The 22,413-nt window shown below is 40.2% G+C and overlaps 1 long non-coding RNA gene across 2 annotated transcripts; it reads right to left on the bottom strand.

The window, feature by feature from the left end:
• Window positions 1-8: 8 nt before the first annotated feature.
• Window positions 9-21,728, bottom strand: LOC145721881 (uncharacterized). Of its 2 annotated transcripts, XR_014145875.1 has the most exons (5): window positions 21,548-21,728; window positions 20,091-20,261; window positions 19,924-19,975; window positions 13,405-13,485; window positions 9-569 (listed from the first exon to the last, which is right to left on the bottom strand). It is a non-coding gene; the product is annotated as an uncharacterized LOC145721881 (long non-coding RNA). The 2 variants fall into 2 exon arrangements; XR_014145874.1 differs by lacking the exon at window positions 21,548-21,728 and having other exon boundaries at window positions 20,091-21,537.
• Between the last annotated feature and the right edge of the window lie 685 nt (window positions 21,729-22,413).

Below are 22,413 nucleotides of genomic sequence, written 5' to 3'. Positions count from 1 at the left end.
TCTCATAATAATCTAAAATTCAACTCTACCACCCATAATACAGAATGAGAAATAAAAAAAAAAACACCTCTGTCGTGTAAATAAGGGGTCATTATTGCCATGTTAATTAAATGAGGCGAGTTTTAACAGTTTTAACAAAGCTGCAAGATCCAAACCTGTTCCAAGTCTGGGACGCTGCGGTTGGCGCCACCTGGCGGTAGTTGTCTGCTTCAGCTTAAATAAGGATGCTGGTGTTCTGGGTCCTATCAGCAGTGATTCCAGGAAGCTCCAGGTAGTCGATTATTTTATTTCCTTGACCCGATTTGGGGGTTCGGCCAGGTGTATTCTGGGAACAAGGAGACCCACCCTTCCTTTTCCTACTTCCCGAGCAGAATTACGGGTTGAGGTGAAGGTGCTCTGGGTCTAGTCCACATGGGGAGCCCTGGCATCCGGAGGCTGCCTTCTGTGACAGTGGGTGGCAGGCTTAGCTGCTCTCTGTGACAGAGTCCCTGGGTTCAGGAACCTAATGTCCGTCAGTTCAACGGGGAAGTATTTGGAAGAGTTTGATGCATTAAATAGTGGTCTTCATTCTAGAACAAAAATTATGTTGTTAAAATAGAGTTGCTGGAATGTTTTAAAAATCGTTTTTTAAGGGAAATCAACAGAACGATGCAGTTTCAGGTTTCAAGGACCATGTTGTTTTAAAATATTTTTCAATTTCATTTAAAATGTTTTCATCAGCTGTGCACACATGTATGTCGGAATACCGACCTGTACACATGCGTATATATGGGTACACACACTCACACACACACACACAGAAGGTATTCTAGCTTGTTTTCTGAATGGAAAATTAGTCACACGGTAACACTTTTATGTGCCATATCCCCACTACTTCGTCTTCTTTTTTTTTCAATGTTGTTAGTACAAACAGTGTATATGGTGCAATTTATTTAATAGTTCTATTTGTTAATGATTTATATCTTGCCTATTTAAAAAAAAGTTTTGATGTGCTTTATGATGCTGAATCCTATATAAAGCAAGACAAAAAAATTATAAGGTTGAAAAACCATCAAGAGGAGAGATGCGCATGAGGTAAGTTAAACAGTCACAAGTTTAGCTTTGGGTTTCTTGGGTAACAAAAGGAAACAAAATGGGCCATTGCTCCTGGATCCTCACCAGGGTGTAGTTTGGCTGCTCACTCCCAGGTGAGCAAAATAAATGGATGTCAGTTCTTCACAAATTAATTTATAGATCAGTGACAAAAATCCAACAGGACTGTTTTTAGGGGGAGAAGACAAAAATATTTTCAAGTTCATGTGAAGCAATAGACAAAAGTGAATATAAAATATAAAATAACTTTCAAAAAGCAGTAGTAATGCTGGTGGCATGGAGTGAAGAGTCCTACAAAGTAGAAGATTCTAAAACAATATTTGAAATAGTGTGGTACTCTTTCAAGATCAGACAGATCATTGGACTGGAATGAAATTAGAAGATGTAGACCCAATTGCATAGAAGAATTTAATATGTGATTTTTCACAAAAGCATCACCAAATAATGCAGAAGAGAACAATAATTCAATTAATGGTATTGAAATAGCAATTTGGCAGGAAAATTATTTAGACCTATATCTCACACATGCATCCCAATACATTTCAAATGGATTCAGTCTTAAAATATAAAACTCAGACCATTTTTTTAAAAGCAGAAGAAAATAAAACAAATATTTATCAGACTTCTGGGGGGCAGTCCAAACTTGGGAGCGACTGAAAGAATCACAAGAGTGAGAGATTTTCACTCGCACAATTTAAAACTTCTTCACATAAAAAAATATAAGACAAAAGACAAATAGACCAGAAAAACTATATATACAACAAGCAAAAAGGCAGGGGTTAATATTTTTCACCTTTATGTAATAAAATTTAAACAAATTATCAAGAAGACCACTAAGACTGCTAAGGATAAAAATGAGCAGAGGACATTAATAGGAGAAATTCCTGGGGCACCTGGTGTCTCAGTCTGTTAAGCATCTGACTCTTGATTTCAACTCAGGTCATGATCTCAAGGTGGTGAGATCAAGCCCCACGTCAGGCTCCCTGCTCTGGGGGACTCTGCTTGGGAATCTCCCTCTCTCTCTCCCACTCTTTCTGCACCTCCCCCGGCTCGTGAGCACTCACGATCTCTCTCTCTCAAAATAAATTTTAAAAATCTTTAAAAAAAAATAGAAGAAATTGCTCAGCCTCAAAAGAAATGAGAATGAAAAGAACAATAAGCTTTGTATTTTTCACTTATTAAGTGAGTAAAACTTTAAGGAAAAGAAGATCACTACCTAGAGTTGGGGAAGGGAGAGTGCCGTGAAAGGTATGTTCTTATCCCTCTAATGGCGTTAGAAACCAAGAAAACTTGTTTCAAAAACAGCTGGTGATATTTATCAAGAAGTATAAGATCATTTTTTTAATATTGACCAGTAATCCTAAAAAAATTAAGGTGTTTCTGACAAGTAAAAACCTTTTTAGATTAGTTGCACTAAAGAATTCCTCATTTGGGGCGCCTGGGTGGCTCAGTCGTTAAGCATCTGCCTTCGGCTCAGGTCATGATCCCAGGTTTCTGGGATTGAGCCCCGCATCCAGCCCCGCATCCAGCCCCGCATCGGGCTCCCTGCTCCGCGGGAAGCCTGCTTCTCCCTCTCCCACTCCCCCTGCTTGTGTTCCCTCTCTCACTATGTCTCTCTCTGTCAAATAAATAAATAAAATCTTAAAAAAAAAAAAAAAAGAATTCCTCATTTGTCTACAGCCACTAGTATATACTTTAAAGTTGATGTGCAAGCTTTTTAGATATCTAGAAAAAAATTCCTGCTGCCGGTACTTCTGTTGCCCACGGCAAGACATTTGAATTCTCCATATGAATGCATTCTCAGAAGTACTGTAAGCCTGATGGGAAGTTAAAGTAACAAGTAAACCTCAGGGTGGCTTAGAGTTCTTTGTTCTCTTATAATGTGACCGGTCTTTCATCTAGCAAATATTTATTGAGCACAATCTGTACACACACCACTAGGAGGGCTACATAGATTGATATGACCCAATCCTTGTCCCCAGGAAGTTTAGTAGGAGAGTGTGTAAGTCATGTTTAGGAGCATCCAAGCAAAATTCCAAAGTAGAAAACAAGAAATCACTATTAGAAGTACCAAATGTGGGGCGCCTGGCTCAGTCAGCTGGGCATCTGCCTTCGGCTCAGGTCATGATCCCAGGGTCCTGGGATCGAGCCCCGCATCAGGCTACCTGCTTCGCGGGCTACCTGCTTCGCGGGAGGCCTGCTTCTCCCTCTCCCGCTCCCCCTGCTTGTGTTCCCTCTCTCGCTGTGTCTTGCTCTGTCAAATAAATAAATAAAATCTTTAAAAAAAAAAAAAAGTACCCAAATGTAACACTTCTATTTTAAAATATCTACTGTATATGCTCATCACATCATTTTCAAAGCAAGTTTCTAGAATGATATGGTACTGATCTCCTATTACTTCACTAGTAAATGAAAATGCAATAGAAACTCAGGAGAGAATCTTTGTAAATAAGCATCCTGAGGTGAACATTCTTCTCAGAGGCTCAGATATAGTGAGCAAAGGATGAGCCATTGACAAAACACTCTTGACAGTTCCAACAGTTCCAGTTGGAGAGGTGGAAAGATCCAGAGACACATCAAGCTGCTCCTTCTGGGATTTACTATGGGGTATCTATTCTGGCCTGAGCAGGAATGTGCTACTAACATTTGAATCTACAAGAACCGGGGTCTGCAAATACACATTCAAGGTCTCACCAGCCCTGGTCCAAAGTACAGTGTCTTCTTTCTCTTGTAAATTCTTCTTCATCCCCAATTGAGAAGTTTGCTAAACTTCTTCCTTTAGTACGGAACCACATTCTGCCTTTACCTATGTACTTGTGTACATTTTTATGTGTCAGGAGGTATCTAGCATATAGTAAGCACTAAAAAAAGTTGTGTATGGTTATTCTGGGCAAGCTGCACCGAAGAAGTGGAATTTAAGTTGATTTTTAAGTAAAGAAGGTCATATATAAGCCTATTTTATACAAACTGGTTTTTCCCAATAAGCCTAATGCTTCACCTTAGTTTTCATGTCTGATGCTATTTCTTAGAACCACTGCATACTTGGTACATATTGATTTTATTTTTGTTCCTAGAGATTTTAGCAGTGAATAGAGGTTAATTTGTTATCTGGTCCATTGATTTTTGTCCTAAGGGAATGGGTTTCATTTTCAGCATTTCCGTCTATTATTATTATTTTTTTTTTAGATTTTTATTTATTTGACAGAGAGAGATACAGCGAGAGAGGGAACACAAGCAGAGGGAGTGGGAGAGGGAGAAGCAAGCTCTCCACTGAGCAGGGAGCCCGACGCCGGGCTTGATCCCAGGACCCCGGGACCATGACCTGAGCCGAAGGCAGACGCTTAACGACTGAGCCACCCAGGCGCCCCTTAAAGATTTTATTTTTGAGCCACCCAAGCGCCCCTTAAAGATTTTATTTTTGAGCCACCCAGGTGCCCCTTAAAGATTTTATTTTTGACAGAGAGAGATACAGCGAGGGAGGGAACACAAGCAGAGGGAGTGAGAGAGGGAGAAGCAGGCTTCCCGCGGAGCAGGGAGCCCGACGGGGGGGCTCGATCCCAGGACCCCGGGACCATGACCTGAGCCGAAGGCAGACGCTTAACCACTCAGCCACGCAGGCGCCCCAGCATTTCCGTCTATTAATTGCTACTTGTACCATCAGTGGATTCTCCAAGCTGGCTTCTGTTGACATCTAATGTATTTTCTGAGTCACGCAATATTCCTGTGGTTATTGCAGTGCTTGGTCATGATGATTTCATTCTTATTTCCAGACTCTCTAGAATGTTGCAGATATGTAGAAGGTGCCCAATAAATAGTAACCTTATTCTTTATTCAGGCTCTGAGCAAGTTGGGAAATAAAACAATGAGTAAAGATAGAAACCAAAATATTGACCTTATTCGTAATAGAAGCTCGATGGGAGGGTAATATTTATGGTATCTAGTGGGCCTGCAGCCTGGATTAAATGATTTCAAGCACCAAATTCCAGGCAGAAATGAACCAGAAAAAACCTCCACTTTGACCCACCCCCTGCCTACCCCATAGCTCCTGCATTGCAGTGCAGAGTAGAACTTTGCTCTGGGAGGCAAGCTCCCTCCCAAGAGGAATGAGGGGGGAATTCTTCCTAAGTTTACCAATCAGGTAAGTTGCTACCTCCCCAGTGTGGAGCGGGGAAAGGGAGCGAGGCCGGGTGTTAAGTGACTGAGCGCCTTTCATGGGAAAGAAACATCAGGAGATGAGAAAAAAGAGGTCCCCACTAAAAAGATGCATATTGAGAAGCAGTAAGAGGGACTGGAAATAAAAATATTTGGCATATTTTGCCTGCTTTCCAGCCGTGGAGACCTGAGTAAATAGCATCTCCCTGAGCCTGTTTTTTCACCTGGAAAATGGAGATAACATCTGCTCTTCTTATCCTTCAAAGTGTTTGTAAGCTGACATAAAGTAATGCAACATAAGAGACTCAGCATGACGGTATGATATTAGCAGAGAAAACCTTATACAAACTCCTAACTGAAAAATCACAGGATCAAGAGTTTGATCTCTTAGCGGATGGTTTCTTTCTCTCAACTTTTAGACAACATGCCACCGTTTGTAGACTTGTTTCTTAAAATGCTCCCAAGTTCCTTCCCCTTCCTCCTGTGTGTTTCTCATTGTAATTCTAAGGTGACAAGAGATTCCCCCAGGGGCCTCCAGGACGTTTCTAGGACGCCCCAGCTCACTCCCTGAGCTGTGTTAGCACCCTGCTTTCCCACAGGGTACAGGAGAAAGCTCTGCCCCAGTTCTCTAAGTGAAACAAACAGCTCACTCTTCCAAGGCCTGGTATACCTGATGCTTCACAATAGCTTGACTCTTTGTCATTGATGGTCAGGGACTCTAAGGTGAATCTGCTCCTTCCCCAATGTCACAGGCTCCGGAAGCCTCAGCAGCAACTCTTCAGTTGCCAAGCCAGAAAAATCTGGGCTTCATTCCTGGCTCCTACAGCACCCTACACTTCCCACATGAAAATAATCGTTATCCTGTCTTGATACTCTCTATGAATTAGGTGCCCTTTTAAATGCTTTATGTATCTTGTCTCTTTTAATGCTCAGTATTGTCTCGTGAGGTAGGCCCCAAATTTTCTCTCCATTTCACAGGTAAGGAAGTTAAGGCCCAGAGGGGTAAAACAACTTATGGGGGTCCCACAGCTGGTAAGTGGTCTTCCTGGCATTTGAACTTCCGTATCCTATCAGTTGCCACGTCCTGCATATGCGTTCTCCTGTTTTTCAAAATCTGTTGCCATCTTTTCTATCCTACCATCTTTGTTAAATTGGGGTCCTCGTCATCTATTTTCCAGAGTTGCAGCTTGTAACTGAGATGCCCTTCCCTCTCTCGTTGGCCCCTGCCTACCTCTTCAAATGTATCTCCTCCAACTCTGCTTACCTGTGTCCTCCACTTGTCCCGAGTGTCTTCAGTTCCCAGAATATAATGTGTTGTTTCAAGTTTGCATGGTTTGCCACTTTTTCCAATATTTCTACTTGGCAAACACCTGTTCAATCTTCAAGACCCAGTTCATGTGTCTTCTCTTCAAAGGCTTCTCAGCCATCCCAAGCACAGTTGACCAATTCCTTCTTTACATTTTATAAGTCTTTGTGTATTTAAATATTTCTGTACCTGTTTGTCTTCCCAAATCAACATGATCTCCATGATGACGATGTCAATTGATGATAATAGTAATACGGGAAGCTCCGATTTATTAGATGCTTACCATGTTACCAGACACTCCCCTAGGCACTTTACAATCTTCCTCTCTACTCTTTACAACTGCTTTGCATGGTATATACTATGATCCCCATTTTACAGATGCAAAACTAAGACTTACTGGTCTCTGTATAACTACACTTGGTACACTTCTGGGAAGAGGAATTCAATAATTGTTGAATTCAAAATATAAACAAATGACTTCATAATCCTCAATTATTTATCTTTGGAAAAATATTGCACTTAAATACATATAACTCCAACACAGACAGATCTTCAGATTTATATAGAAATGTACTATAGCTATAATCTGTTCATAAATTTTTTTCATTGTGTCCTATTTAACTCTATCCAAACACATTTCATATATTTTTCAGCTTTATCTTTTCTTATACTTTCTGATTTTTAAAAATCAAATTAATTTATTTCCAGTCATAATGGAGAAGTAAGAGCACATGGAATCTCTTTTCCAGCCCAGATACATCAAAATGATATCTTATATATTTTTACATTTAAAAATACAGTCACAATTAAAAATAAAGTTTCTGTGGAACAGGAACAGAGTTATCTGTAGTAATGAGTAAGAACTGAGGCTACAAACTTACAAATGAATCAGGGATCCAAACCCAAGAAAGATAGACAACAAACCAAATAAATAAGAAAGTTATACTCAAAGAAATAGATATACAGCAACCCTCAAGGGACTTTTAATTATATTTAAAATCTTGAAAGAGATAAAGGATGGGGGTTATAATCAAGAGCAAAGAACTGTGAAAAACTACCAATTAAAAAAATTCTGGAAAATATAAAGGTAGTCATTGACATAAGAAGTAAAATAGTTTACTGGATTCAGTTAAAAAATCAGTGATTAAAAGTGAGGACATCATTCAAAATACAGCACAGAGAGATGAAGTGACAGGAAATTAAAAGTAAAATAAAGAGACCTGATGCACAAACTGTAAGGCTCTGACATAAGTCTGCTGAATAAAAAGGTCTATCAAAGGTAAATAAAAATGTATATCAAGGCATATCAAGCAGGACAACTTTTTTAAAAACTTCCACTCTTAAATACCTTGTAGAAGCATAATTGCAGAACGTCAAAAAAGAAAATTCTTAAAAACCACTGTAGAAAAACTAAGAATGACAATCGGACTGATACAAAACTTCTAATCAGCGGAAACATGCAAGAATAAATGGAGCTCCGTCTCCAGAGTGCCAAGGAAAAGCAATACTCAATCTAGCATTCTATACCCAACTAAAACAACATTTAGCTCACTTGAAGTTTGTATCATGTGAAAGTATTCCTCATTCCCAAAAGTAAGTATAATAAAAAATTTTTAAGAGAAAATGAAATAGATATTTTCAGGCAAAGACTAGTTTATTATCCAAAGACCTTCCCTGACAAAATTTAAAAAAGAAGAAAAAATCAACAACAACAATAAAAAAAAGAAGAAAAATCCCAAGTAATAAATCCACAAGTAAGGTGAGGAATACAATTATTGGCTATAAAATAGAAATAGTTATTGGCAGCAAAAATAGAAGTAATAATTATTTTTTCTTATTTAGAGACAAGATGGAACCTAAAATTCTAGATAATAATGTGAAAAATAACAATGGGGGGGGCTAGGAGGGAAAATAAACATAGCTAATTCTTTGTTTTCTTTGAAAGTTATATTTTGCCCTTGTGTTCAAATGTTTAATGTAACCATTAAAAGAATAAAACCAGAATGTTCACAAACTGGTACAAAGCAGGAGGGGAAAAGAGAGCTGAAGGCAGGAAAGGAGAAAAAGGAAATAGAAGAAAAAGTATGAAAACAGAAACTCAGAGTAAAATAGCAGAGATACTCCAAATACATCAGCAATCACAATAATGTAGATGGGTGAAATTCACATCATAAAGAAACTCCTAGATCGACTGGAATAAGAAAAATAGGATATCTGCGTATGACACAGTTGAGTGGAAACTTTCCATTTCCTCTGAGCTAAGGGTGTATGTGTGTGTGTCTGTGCTGTATGTGTGTGTTGTGGGGGGAGAGAGGACACTAATTCAGTCTATGGGCTCTTTGTAAAAGATTTTGGTGGCACTTCAAAGTTCTGTGGGCCCAGTAGCACAATTTTAACTTTTGCCTATATTCTTTTACAAGGTGTAATTCAGTTAATTACCTGTTTTCATTGAAAGTTCATCTGAAAAGTGCAGAATACCAAACGTGAAGCAGATCAAAGTGAATTTTCAAAAAGGTGATGTCTATGGGAATGATTAAGAGACACCCCCAAATATCAGTTGGTTTATTCACCATATTAGAAATAGGTCAACATTACCACGTTATTCTAAATACAGCCATTAAAATTCCAAGGAGGGAAAATTTCACATATTACCGTTATTCATTGGATAATTTTAGCCAGACGATCATTCTTTCCTGGAGCCTGTATAAATCAATTGTAACAAACTGCAATTATCACCCTTGCAACTGACGGCTTTGTGGCAGATTTAAATTCCATTTTGCAAGTCTGCCAAAAACTCTCCTTTGCCTCCTAAGCTCAAAAGCCAGAAAGCAGCTGAAAGATGGTCACTGCTTTGTTCTTGAATGGAGCTAATTACAGAGATGTCTGCAGCGGGATGGGCGCTCTGCAGTCGGTGTGTAAATAGGGACCATTAGAGCTCATTTCAAGCAGACATCACTTCTAAAAAAAGAAACAGAACTTCAGATTTTAATTACTCTCATAGGAATTGTTACATTACACAGAACCTGACCATTTTTTCCCCTCACAATTTAGTTCAACTATCATGACAATTCTCTGTCATAAGAATGCTCTAATTTTAACATTTCTACAGATGGGTTGGTAAGAATGTGAGGTTTATTCTTCCCTTCTTTCCTCACTAGATTTATTTTAATCCTACATCACAGTCAGTTTAAAATAATTTGCATAGTATTGAAATATGTATTTCGTTCCTACACCTTTTCAGAGTAGTTATTTTTTAGTTTTTAAAATTCAACTAATCGACCATTTATTAAATCCTATATATGTTTTCCAAGCATTGCACTCAATGCTTTGGAAACATTTTCTGGCTTAATCCTCAATCTACCTTATAAGTGTTATTCTCATTTTATTTTTTAAAAAGATTTTATTTATTTGAGAGAGAGAGAATTGAGCACAAGCGGGGGCAAGGGGGGCACAGGGAGAAGCAGATGCCCCTCTGAACAGGGAGCCGGACATGGGGCTCGATCCCAGAACCCTGGGATCATGACCTGAGCCAAAGGCAGATGTTTAACTGACTAAGCTACCTAGGCGCCCTATATTCTCATTTTATAATTGAGGAAATTGAGGTGTGGTACGTGAACAAGTTCACACAGCTGGTAATTGGTTGAGCTGTGATTTAAATCTAGCTTCCAGGGCCCTTTCCTGCCAGCAAAATTTAGAAAGCAGTACCAAACAGCGTCTGCCCCTAGGGAACTTGGCTAGGAAGACTTAAGATAGTATCAGGTAGTTTAGGAACTGCTGTAGGAATTTTGGCCCTGTGTGTGTGTGTGTGTGTGTGTGTCCTTCTTTGTGTGTGTGTGTGTGTGCGTCCTTGTGTGTGTGTGTGTCCTTCTGTGTGCGTGTCCTTCTGGAGTATGAGAGATTATGGGGGCCAGGACTGGGGGGGACGGTGTTGACAGATGAGGTAGACTGTGCTCTTGGCAGTTTTTAGGTTGTGGTCCAAGATCAAACGATTGACCTTTCTTTAAGAACTGTTAAGCTTATAGAGAGGACTGCTTTGAGATGCTCTTTCTTTTTCTCATTTACTTGTATTCTGTGTCTGTGTTCTAAGCCCGACAATGTGCATTATCTCACTGATTTTCTTCTCTCTATCCTAAGAGTATTTATTATCCACATTACACAAGTTAGTGAATCTTTTTTTTAGTGATTCATTATATATTGTTTTAGACTCTGTTTTATTTTATTCGCAGTGACCCAACTCTGCTCAGATGGAAAAGCACCTGTCCTCCTTGAATGATTCATTTGGTGGGAACAACAAAACCATGTGCCAAAAAAAAAAAAAAAAAACCCCAAAAACAAAAACAAAACAACAACAACAAAAACATCATGTGCCAGAATGTTCTCTAACCCACAAAATCCCTCTATCAAAAAGAAAAATTTTATCATTTTATTATTGTTCATTGAAAATTAATCAGTGTTTCTTTTTCCTTTTTTATAGCCAGACTCTGTTTAGCCTCACCTCAAATTCTGTGTAGCATGTCGGCTTGAGATTTTAAAATAAAATGGGATACAAGGAGGGGTGGGGAGGTGATAAAGAAATAAATAGAGGCAGGGGTTATATTTACAGTTTAATTGTGATCTCAGTCTCTCTCTCTCTCTCTTTTTCTATCTATGTCTTTTTCTGGAAGGACAGTATTGCAGGTCAAGTTCCCCAGGGAAATCGACCCTGAGGTGGAGATTTGATTGCATCATGTTTACTGGGCGGTGCTCTCGGGTCAGCACCTGTAAGGGAAGGAAGCACAATTGGGCAGAAGTAGTAGTTGGACTGTGATGATGTCACAACTGACATCCCAGCTGATCCCACAGGGAGCTCTAGAGCCTGGATGGTCCTTCAGAAAGGTCCCAAATTAAGGGAAGAGGGATGAGCCCTTCTGCGCATGTGTCAGTCAGTCACTGACTGCAGGCTGCCCCCATAGCTGAAGTGGATCTACGCAAACAAAGGCAGTTGGGAAATTGGGGAACTTCAAAACTCAACTGGGAGTCAGATGGTGAACCTGCCAGCACTCTGGGCAGCTGGTAGAGTGAGTGCTCCAGTCCCAAAAGGCAGGGGTGAATCTGGGTGGCATTTACCACAGCATCCACGGAGATTTTTTGGGATTTTCTTAATTATGAAATACTTCAGATATACAAATGGAGAATAATATAACAAACACCTGCATGCCCATAATCCGGTTTAAAAAAAAGAGAACATTACAAATTCAGCTGAATTATACCCAGTGTACTTTTACCCAATCCCATTTCCTTTCCTCCATCAAGAAGTAATCACCATTCTAAGCTTGACGTTTCTCTTTTTCAAGTAAGGTGACCAATTGTCTTGATTTGCCTGGAACCGGGGGCCTGTGGGTAGGGGAGTGTCCCAAAATATGCAACTTTCAGTAATAAAACAGTAAAAGTTGCAGGCAAACCAGGATGGTTGGTCACCCTATCAGACCTATTTTATACTTTTTCTACATATGTATCAATTCACAAATCATGTATTATATTCCATGTTTAAACTTTATGTAAATGGGATCATGTTGCCTTATCACTCTACAACTTGTTTTTTAAACGCTAAATATAATATTTGTGAGATTGAGTCATGCGAATAATTATAGCTCAAGTTCATTCATTTTCACAGCTCCAGAAGATTCCGCTGCTTGGATACACCACAATTTATTTCTCCACTCTGCTGTTGATGGGACATTTTCGTTGCTTCTGGCTGTTCACTTCAAACCATGTTGCAAGTGGCATTATTGTATGTATCTCCATGCGCATGTCTGAGTTTTTCCACGTAGGGGTAGAACTGCTAGCCTGTCTTGCAAGCATACCTTCACCTTACTAGTTAACCAGAAAATTGCTCTCCAAAGTGATTGTACTAATCTTCCTCCCCACTAGCCAAGTTTGAGGGGTGCTAATGCTGCCAGTCTTTACCAAAGTTTGCTATTATCCTATTTTGAAAATATTGAAATCAAAGAGATCTAAGATTCTTGTTTTCTTTTTTAAAAATCTGCATTGTTCCCTACTGATTTTTAGGTATGTTAAAATGTAAATATTCACCAGATTTTTATTCTGTAGGACAATGATTTTGTTCTCACTTTGTACTTGAGGACATACTCCAGGTCCAATCAAGTTTTGAATACCCAGAAACCATCACAATGCTTGTCACATAGTAATCACTCAGTGCATACTTGTTGACTTAATGAATGATCAAATTCATTGAGTGTTCTATTTCTTGATCATGTTATATTTCTTAAATATCTATGGAAAACCTTAGTAGTCATTAATTCACTCAACAAATGTTTGTCAACTACCTACCATGTTCCAAGTGTGGGAATATAGCAGTGAACAAAAAAGACAAAAAACCTTGCCCTTGTGAAACCATACTCTAGTGTCATGTACTTAACCCCAAGCTGCAGTAGATGAAGAGACAGCGATCAGTTAGGCACAAAGTGACCAGAGAAGGCTGCACGAAGGAGATGAAGCTTCAGCTAGCCTCGGAGGATGGTGCACTGAAGATCTCAAGGGAAAACGCCAGGCACTGAGGTGGAAGGGAATGGAATGTGGTGTAACATGAAAAGAGGTGAGCAGAGGGATTCAAAGTGGGAACCAACAAAGGCCCTGGAAGGCAATTTTTAAGTTCATATTTCTGGAGTAAAAAACACTGACTCAAAGTTTTGGAGCAAAGAAGCAACATGGCAAAAGATCTGTTCAGGGCAGATAGGTCTGGTTGTTTAGTGTGAAAAGTCTGAAACCTGGGGATTGAATAAGGCTGCTGCAAAAAGCCAGACACCTGGGAGACTTCTAGACTCTCCACTCCGCCCCACCCCCCACATACACACCTGCATCCAGGGAGTAGCCAAGTTCCTTCAATCCTGTCTCTTTAGTAGCTTCTGGAGTCACAATGCTGGTGGATGGTTTCCCTAAAAGGCAAACCCAATCATGTCACTGCTGTTTCGCATCCATCAACTGCCTCCATACCTCTTACAATAAAATCCAAGCTCTAAAACATGGTCCACAAGGCTCCGCATGACCTAGCTTTGTGCACCTGTTCCCATGCCCTCAGAGCTCTGTGTTACAAACTCTGAATGATGTTTCACATTTCCATAATTGGGCATCCTGCCACTCTTTGTACTCAAAACATGTTTCCCCGAGGATCTGGAAACTTGTTCTTCCTCCAAGTTCCAGCTGCTGCATTAGTTTCTTAGAGGAGCCTTCTGTAGACACTCATTCCCAATGAACACCTTCATACACATCACATTGTGTTTGCAGTTATAAGTTTGTCTTCTCTGCTAAAGAGGGAGCTTTTTGACAGCACAATCGGGGCCAAAGCATGGACACAGCTTACGTCCATTAGATGCAAGCTCCACGAAGAGTCCACCCATATCTCTTTTGTTCACCATTATCCAAGGATGAATGCATATAGACAATTAATCAATCTTTGTTGGATTCATGGAAGATAGAAAGTACTTAATAAACATTGAATGGATGAATTGCAAGTGTTATGTCATGGGAGGGGAATTGGACTAAATTTTCCAAACACCTAGGGATTGATACTTTTTTACGTATTGCCTGTTGATTAAAAATTGTAAAGCTAGCCATCTGTAGAAACTTAGTTTATATGATAAGATGTCCCCTTGGTGACATGCCTTATGTTGTGTGGCTCACAATCAGGCATTTAGGTGGTGCATCTGTGTTGTTGAAGATGGCGATGATAAACTTATTATTAAATAGCAAGTATCTTCAGTTTGTGATTAAAGAAATGGAAATGTCAAGGGGCTTAATGACTAACTCAAACTCACCCCACAAAAATGCACAATCTCCCTCTCCCAAGAGGCATTTTCCTTTTCAGTCCACACTTTATTTATTCACAGTCCGCCAATATCATTGCAAATGAGCTCAAGCCATTTAACTTCAAAGCCAGCCAGAGCCTATGACCTTGAGATTTAAAACCATAAAGGAGTACAAAGTGAACAACCATTTTTATGTACTTTCTGGACGACCACAGATCTCTTTTCAGACCAAATGTCATTACATGGAGGGCACTCCTGCAACTTCAGAAGGGAGATACTAGAATTGCCCAACAAAGGACTCCGGTTGGCATACTGAAAAACCCCAGCACAAGGCCCAGCTCACAGCAGGTCCTCACTTGAATGAACGAGTGCTCATTCCTAATTTCTCTTATAAGTATCAAAGATGGCAACCATAAAAAAATTAGGAAAAAAGCAACTCTACTATATCTGTAATCTTTACTCTTGAAGATTGTTTTCACTTTGTACCTTGTTCTTGTTTGAAAAGAGTCCAAGCATTTCCTTCCTGTTTCTGACATTTTTATAGCTGTAAATAAATAAATTATCTTAACTCTTTCTTTTCCTTCAGTAACTTCCCTTTTGCTTCCAAACAAAGACCAAATTCTTGAGCCAGGCCTCAACGCTTTACAGTGGGCATCCTCTTCCCCCACTGTTCCTCTGAAAGCACCTTGCATTGCAGCCCAAGGGAACTCTGCTATTTCCATACATGTTCTAGAATTTCCCACCTGTGCCTTTGCTCACACAGATGCTCCAACTGGAATGCCCTTTCATGCTGGCTGCGGGAGAGGGTAGCAGGATTCAGAGCTTCAGCTATGGGTCAAGACAGGCTCCACCACCTACTGTTGTAGGACTTTGAGTGAGTTACTTGTGCTGGTGGTCCGCCTGTTTGGTCTTAGACACACCCTTTTCCCTTCCCCTGCTCCCCTCTGAGCCCTACAGGCTGTGTTTCCCGGACCCCAGGGTCAGCCAAACGGAGGTACCAGTGGACCACCAGTGGACAGAGAAAGGAAGAAGCTGGAGTGTTTCTTGTCTCGAGTAGTAGCAGCATCTCCTCCTTGGCTCCAGCTACCGCCAGACAGGCCTGCTGTGATTTCCACTTCCTGGGGGTAAAGAGAGGGAAGGAGTCCCAAGGATCTCACTTGAGCCCTGCATTCAGCTATGCCTGAAGCAGTAGGATGTAACCTGCAATTCTCATTTATGTGAGCCAATGCATTCTCTTTTAAAACTTAAGCCATTTTGACTTGGGGTTTTTATTTTTCACCATAAGGAGCAAATAGTATTTCTTAATTTAATCCCTAAGTAAGAATAACTTCTCACTTATCAAGTACATGAGAGAAAAACTATTCTTAAATCACTAGGATGCAGGGTAGAAAATACTACTTGGTGTAGGAAAGATGTGACTTCAGAAGTGGGAGAGTGACTTCCATCATGACCTGTGGGGGGTGGGGAGGGGGGATGGAGCCAAGGCATTCAGGTTGAAATGGGAAGCCAAGGAAGGGTTTTGAACAGTGGTATGTCATGATTTAAGCTGAGCTGTAGGCAGATTACTATGGGCACAGTGTGGCCTGTAGAACCACTGCATTGCACAACTCCAGGGGGTGCCATTCACCTAGAATGGTGTTCCCTGGAGTTGTACCATGTGCAGCCTTGAGCCATGGAGAGAAGCTGAAAATATAGCCAAAGAATTTCTGTCCTCCGGGAGAGAGGTGCAGGAACTTGGGCAGTAATAGAAGGCAGAGGATGGATTTTAGACACACTCTAAAATAATTGGAAAGTTTCAATGTGGGGAAAGGAAGAGGTGTCAACAGAAAGATGGGAGTTGGGAGGAAGAGTAGATTTGGTGGAGACAGAAAGTTCCTTTTCAGACAAGAGATTTTAAGGCAGTAATGGGAGGAGGCTGGTGGCTGCTGACAATGGAACTGGGCCTCGGGGAAATAGGGCTGGGAATACAGATCTGGAAATCATTCACACGGAGATGGTACTGGAAAGCACAGTTTGGAAGAAATTGCCAAGAGAGAACATATGTGTTAGGAGAGGGCCAAGGAATGTTCCTTACGGAGCAGCTACATAAAAAGGGCAAAGAGGGAACATGAGTCAGAAAACTGGACTGATGAGGGAGGAATCAGAGAATCGTGAGAAAACTCAGAATCATGTCAGGAGAACCAAGGACGAGTTTCAGAAGGGAGGGGCTGGCCATTCCCACACCCCCTTTTCCCTCTACAGTAATTGCTGAAGTGTTTGTCAAGGGGCACGTGGGTGGCTCAGTCGGTGAAGCGTCCAACTCTTGATTTGGGCTTAGATCATGATCGCAGGGTTGTAAGATTGAGCCCCATGTCCGGCTACTTGCTGGGCTTGGAGCCTGCTTGAGATTCTTCCTTTCCCTCTCCCTCTGCCCCTCCTCCCTTCTCTTCCTCTCTCCCTCTCTAAAAAATAAAATAAAATAAAATTGAAGGGTTTGTCAAGATGAGGCTTCCATCAGCCTGGGTCTCTGAGCAACTACGGTGAACAGAGCCCCAGATGACCTGGATGGACATCTAGCTTGAGTGAGAAGTAACCTTTGTTGCTAAAAGCCAAGAAGAGTGTTTTATTGTTTCGTCAGCAAAGCCCAGCTCATCCTGACCAACACATGGTTGCCACCTGGGGATGAGGGAATGGGTAGAAAAAGCATAATCAGAGATCATAGCATGTTTGCAAGATTAGGGGGGAAACTGGCAAAAGAAACTGAATATGTAAGAAAGGGTAGAGTTGGTTGGTCTTGGCTCTGGGGGAGGGTCAAGGGCTGTGTTATTCCTGTGCACACCAGCATACCACAGTGCAGGTTTCCTGGTTATGTGGCCAACACACCAGGTCTTCCCAGGATGCCACTGGGTCCTGTGGAGCTATAGGCCAGTGGGGAAGATGCAGCAAAAGCTCAGAAGGTGTTGTTCTGTGATATACAGCAAGAGCAGGTTTCCTCTCTCATCTGCTAGGGCAAGGCACTGAGATGTCCAAACCCAGGAAGCATCTCAGAACTGCACTCCCCGGACATGAGACAGGCAGCTGGAGGGTGACCAACCTTCTCCATGCAGCCGCATGGAGAGCTCATCTCCGTTCTGTGGAGCACTTAAGACTGAGGTGGAGCTTAGTGGAGGGGGTAGGAAGAATCAAGCACAGGAAATACTCTATAGTATTTCCTATAAATACTATAGAAGAGAAGCAGCCTTGTGTTAAAGAAGTGTGTTTCTTGATTTTAAGTAATGGCTTACCCAGAAAAAGCTCAGGTCCCTTTCTGTTTCCAATCCCTTGTTTAGACTTGATTCTTACTGCTCTATTTTCTGAGTAACAATTGATGGTGAATGACCCTTGTTCTTGAGGCTCAGGTACATCCCATCAAGGTATTTTATCCCATGGGTAAAATAAATCACAAGGAAAGAATTGGGTGAACTATAGTAAAAAAAAAAAATTAAAATTAAAAAAAATCACACTTTTTTTTAAGCCACTTGAACGAAGATTGTCATCTCCTGAAAAGCAGTGGCCAGTCTTGTCACTGTGTCCCCAGCATATAGCTTAGTGTTTGGCACAGAGTCAGCACTCAGAAAAACTGTTTGCTCACTGAACAAATGAACGAATGAGTGTTTTGCTGCATTGTGGTTGCGTAGATTGCTTTAGAAAAAAAATCACAATTACAGGTAATACAAGGAATCTGCTGGGCTGGACCCATGCATCTGGGACCATTGAACTATAATTCATAGACCCGAGGGACAACTACCTCTGCCATTTTGACTTCACTCTGCTGCTCAGAGCTTGGCTTTAATTGTGCAGATAACGGGCTCAACCAACAACAAACTCCCTGGCCTGAGTTTCCCCATCCGTTCAGTGTGAGGACTGAAGTAGTTAGCAGCAGGACCCTTGTTAATCTCTGTTACACTGACTGTTCTCTCACATCCCTGAAAATATGCATTTTTAAACAAAAGCCTGTCTAGTAAGTTGGGAAGTTTCTAACATTTTTCTTCTGTGAAACTGTAGCAATCTGTTGTTAATGTAAAGAGAGAAATCCATAACTTCAAGGCCCCTTATTACTGCCCTCTTCCCCTCTCCTCTCTCAAAATGAGCAGGTCATGTCTGCAGACTTCTTCAAACTCTACCCTGACATTTTCTCTGGAAGACACTCCTTTCACAGTAGGTGGGTCCACAACATTAAGCCAGAGGTTCCCTTTACACACACTGATGCTTATTTCCCTCAGTAAAAGGGTATTTCCTTCCTTCCTTCCCTCCTTCCCTCCTTCCACAAGCATTTAGGCATTAAATACAGGCACTAAATGCAGGAGATGCAACTATGAACAAGTGAGACATGGAGTTCCCATCCTAGGTTTGGTCAGAGATTTAGGTAAGTAAGCAGATCGGTGTTTGGTGCGATGTAATGACAGGAAAAATGTGAGTTGGGAAGAAAGTACGCTGGAGGCATCCAACCCAGGCTTGGAGGGTCTGGGTTTCTGAGTGAGTGATGCTTACGCTGTGATATGAAGGTTAACTGTGAGCCAGGTGAGGGGCTGGGTTGAGGGAAGGAGTGGATAGTCAAAGGAATAGCATCTCCCCTCTCTGAAGACACCAAACTTTACTCCCTTCTTAACTTGCTCTGATCTCAAAGGCTGTAATTTTCAGGAGTTATTGACTTTTTTTAACCTCTAAGGAGACTTGGGACTTCATGGACTTCAAAAACATTTTTGCTGATGCCTACGGTAAATGGAAGCTACTGCATTTTGCTGTTTAAAAGCACTTGCCTTCCAAGGATGTAGAGAAATAAGAGCTCTGGTGCGTCGTTGGTGGGGATGCAAACTGGTGCAGCCACTGGGGAAAACAGTATGGAGGGGCCTCAAAAAATTAAAAATAGAACTATCCTGGGGTGCCTGGGTGGCTCAGTCGTTAAGCGTCTGCCTTCGGCTCAGGTCATGATCCCAGGGTCCTGGGATTGAGCCCCACATCGGGCTCCCTGCTCCACGGGAAGCCTGCTTCTCCCTCTCCCACTCCCCCTACTTGTGTTCCCTCTCTCGCTGTGTCTCTCTCTGTCAAATAAATAAAATCTTTAAAAAAAAAAATAGAACTATCCTGTGATCCCCTAATCACACTACTGAGTATTTACCCAAACGAATTCAAAGGGATACATGCACCCCTACGTTTACTGCAGCATTATTTACAGTAGCCAAATTATGGAGGTAGTCCAAGTGTCCACTGATGGATGAATGGATAAAGAAGATGTGATACACACACACACACACACACACACACACACACACACACACACTGGAATACTACTCAGCCATAAAAAAGAATGAAATCTTGCCATTTGCAATGATGTGGGTAGATCTAGAGAGTATAATACTAAGTGAAGTAAGTCAGTTGGAGAAAGACAATACCATATGATTTCACTCATTTGTGGAATGTAAAAACAAACAAAGGGAAAAAAAGAGACAAACCAAAAATCAGACTTTTAACTCTAAGGAATAAACAGATGGTTACCAGAGGGGAGGTGAGTTGGGGGGGTTACGTGAAGGGGACTAAGAGTACACTTACCTCGATGAGCACTGAGTAATGTATAGAATTGTTGAATCACCATATTGCACACCTGAAGCAAATATAACACTTTGTTAACTACACTGGAATTAAAATAAATAAATAAATGAATGAATGAATGAATAAATAAATAAATAAATAAATAAAGGCACTTGCCTTCATTTTACCTCAGTGCTTGGGATTAAAATTTAGTATGTCATGTTCCCCTCCTCTTCCAATGAACACCACAGGTTGGCCTGTTCTCCCACAGCTACTTATTGGGTTCCAAAGCACCCAGCACAGGGCAATGAATTATTGGAGAGATCTACATGATGCAACTTTGTATCACATTTGCAGGGCTGCGTAAGAGAGATCTATTTATTCATTTTGGAAGAAGCATACGAAACCTGTTCATTCAGAGGACAATCACTTATTTTCAAGTTTTGTTTTTTTTTTTAATGGAGGTTCTAGGGCCATCTACAACTTGGTATTTTTACCAATATCTATCCCCACTGCACTGTCAGGAATTTGATTTTAATTGCTAATTTTAGTATTTTGTAGTACATTTAACTTATTTTTCTTTTATTCATTCACCCAGCAAACATTTGCAGAGCACCTCTACTTCATCACATCGTTGTACATCCAATGCTTTGAACATAGTTAATAGCTTTATAAATATTAAACTAAAGACATAAAAATACACTAATCTCTAAATCTATTCAAGCTTAGAATACTTAAAGAGTAATCCCAAAACAATTAAATCAAGAAAACTTTTCTCAGAAGAAAAAAAAAAAAGCAGGATGTTATATTTCGGTGGATTTTTAAAAAGATGCCACCTAAGTCCTACTTTCTTTATCATATTAACATAAAGAACAAATCAAATTTGTAGAGAAGTGTAAATAGGTAAAAATAAATTTATCCTTTAAGTTCGGCCAATCAATCTTAGTAGGTATTTTTATATTTACTTTCAGTTTTCTTGAGCCTTAGTTTTCCTCATCTATGAAAAGAGAGTTCACTCGTGAATTTATTAACAAACATATACTGAACGCCTACTATGTGCCAGGCACTGGTTTAGGCTTTGGGAACACAGTGGTAAACAAAACAGACACAATTCCTGTCTGTATGGTGCTAATAATATTCTCATGAAGATAATAATACTAATATGGGATTGCTCGGAAGATTAGCTATTAACGTAATTAAGCATTCTGTGAGTTGCAAAGTGCTTTGTAAACCCAAGGCTCCTCAATCTGAGAACTGCTTTATTCTTCGTTCTATCTCCACAACTCGGTAGGTTTCAGTAAGTGGTGATCTGAGTAGATACAAGGGCATCAACACTATCACATTTGGCCACTAGAGGTCCTCCACAGTCATACCCAACATTAATCCATTCTATTTATTATATTCATTCATTCCAGTATAATTTACCAAAAGTAATTTAAGAAAGTTGGTCATATTAAATAAAATGTATTACATGAAACCCTAAGGGACTCTCCACAAGAGATTAATTATATTAACCTAGATATCACATCCCATGCAATAAGAATTATGCTATCCCTGGCTGAACACCAAAAATTAAGAAAATACTCTATATTAATGTTTTATCACAGCAGTCTCGCAAAACAAACCACTTCACCACCATACATACTTCTTTTAAGATAAATCAATGTAGGGATGCCTGGGTGGCTCAGTCAGTTAAGCATCTGCCTTTGGCTTAGGTCATGATCCCAGGGTCCCGGGATGGAATTCCGAATCCGGCTCCCTGCTTGCTCGGCAAGGAGCCTGCTTCTCCCTCTGCTGCTCCCTCTGCTTGTGCTCTCTCTCTGACAAATAAATAAATAGAATCTTAAAAAAAAAAGATTAAATCAATGTCTACATCATTTTTAATGGCTATATTATATTCTATTTTATAGTTATACCAATATTACTATGTGCCAAAGTTAACTTATCACTAAATTTTTGCATGTATTATTTCTTCAAGATCAAGTCTTGTGTTTTCCTATAAGAACAAAACAGTACCTTTATAGGAAAACAGCTTAAATTTAATAAAATATTTGTCTTTGTGTTTTCATATTTACTGGCAATTGTTTAATGTTTTCCTAATATTCCCCCAAATTTCATAAACTCATGAATTTAAGGTCAAAACTTTATACACAAATTTTCCCCACAAATATTTAGGAAAATATAATAAGAATTTGGCCTAGGTGGTGTTTTCCTGTTTTCTTTTTTAAAACATCACAGGAAATACATATTGAATACATACGGAACTGCTTTTTATAATTGCTCTGATCATGAATATACAAAAACATGAGTATTTCAAGACTCTTCTCACTGAGTGTGAAATCAAGAGAGAATTGCAGGAACTGGAAATTCCTACTGTCAGGAGACTTCCATGAACACAAGACTGGTGTAGGCTATAGAACTGTGCTTTAATAACTGATAAATTATTTCCATTATCTTGGTGATTATTAAATATGAGCCTTACTGAGACAAACTTCTAACAGATACAGCAAC

Source organism: Leptonychotes weddellii, chromosome 5, assembly GCF_054177405.1.
Source record: "Leptonychotes weddellii isolate Sample4059 chromosome 5, ASM5417740v2, whole genome shotgun sequence".
In the NCBI taxonomy this organism is placed as follows: domain Eukaryota; kingdom Metazoa; phylum Chordata; class Mammalia; order Carnivora; family Phocidae; genus Leptonychotes; species Leptonychotes weddellii.
This window is presented reverse-complemented; position numbering and strand designations above follow the sequence as displayed.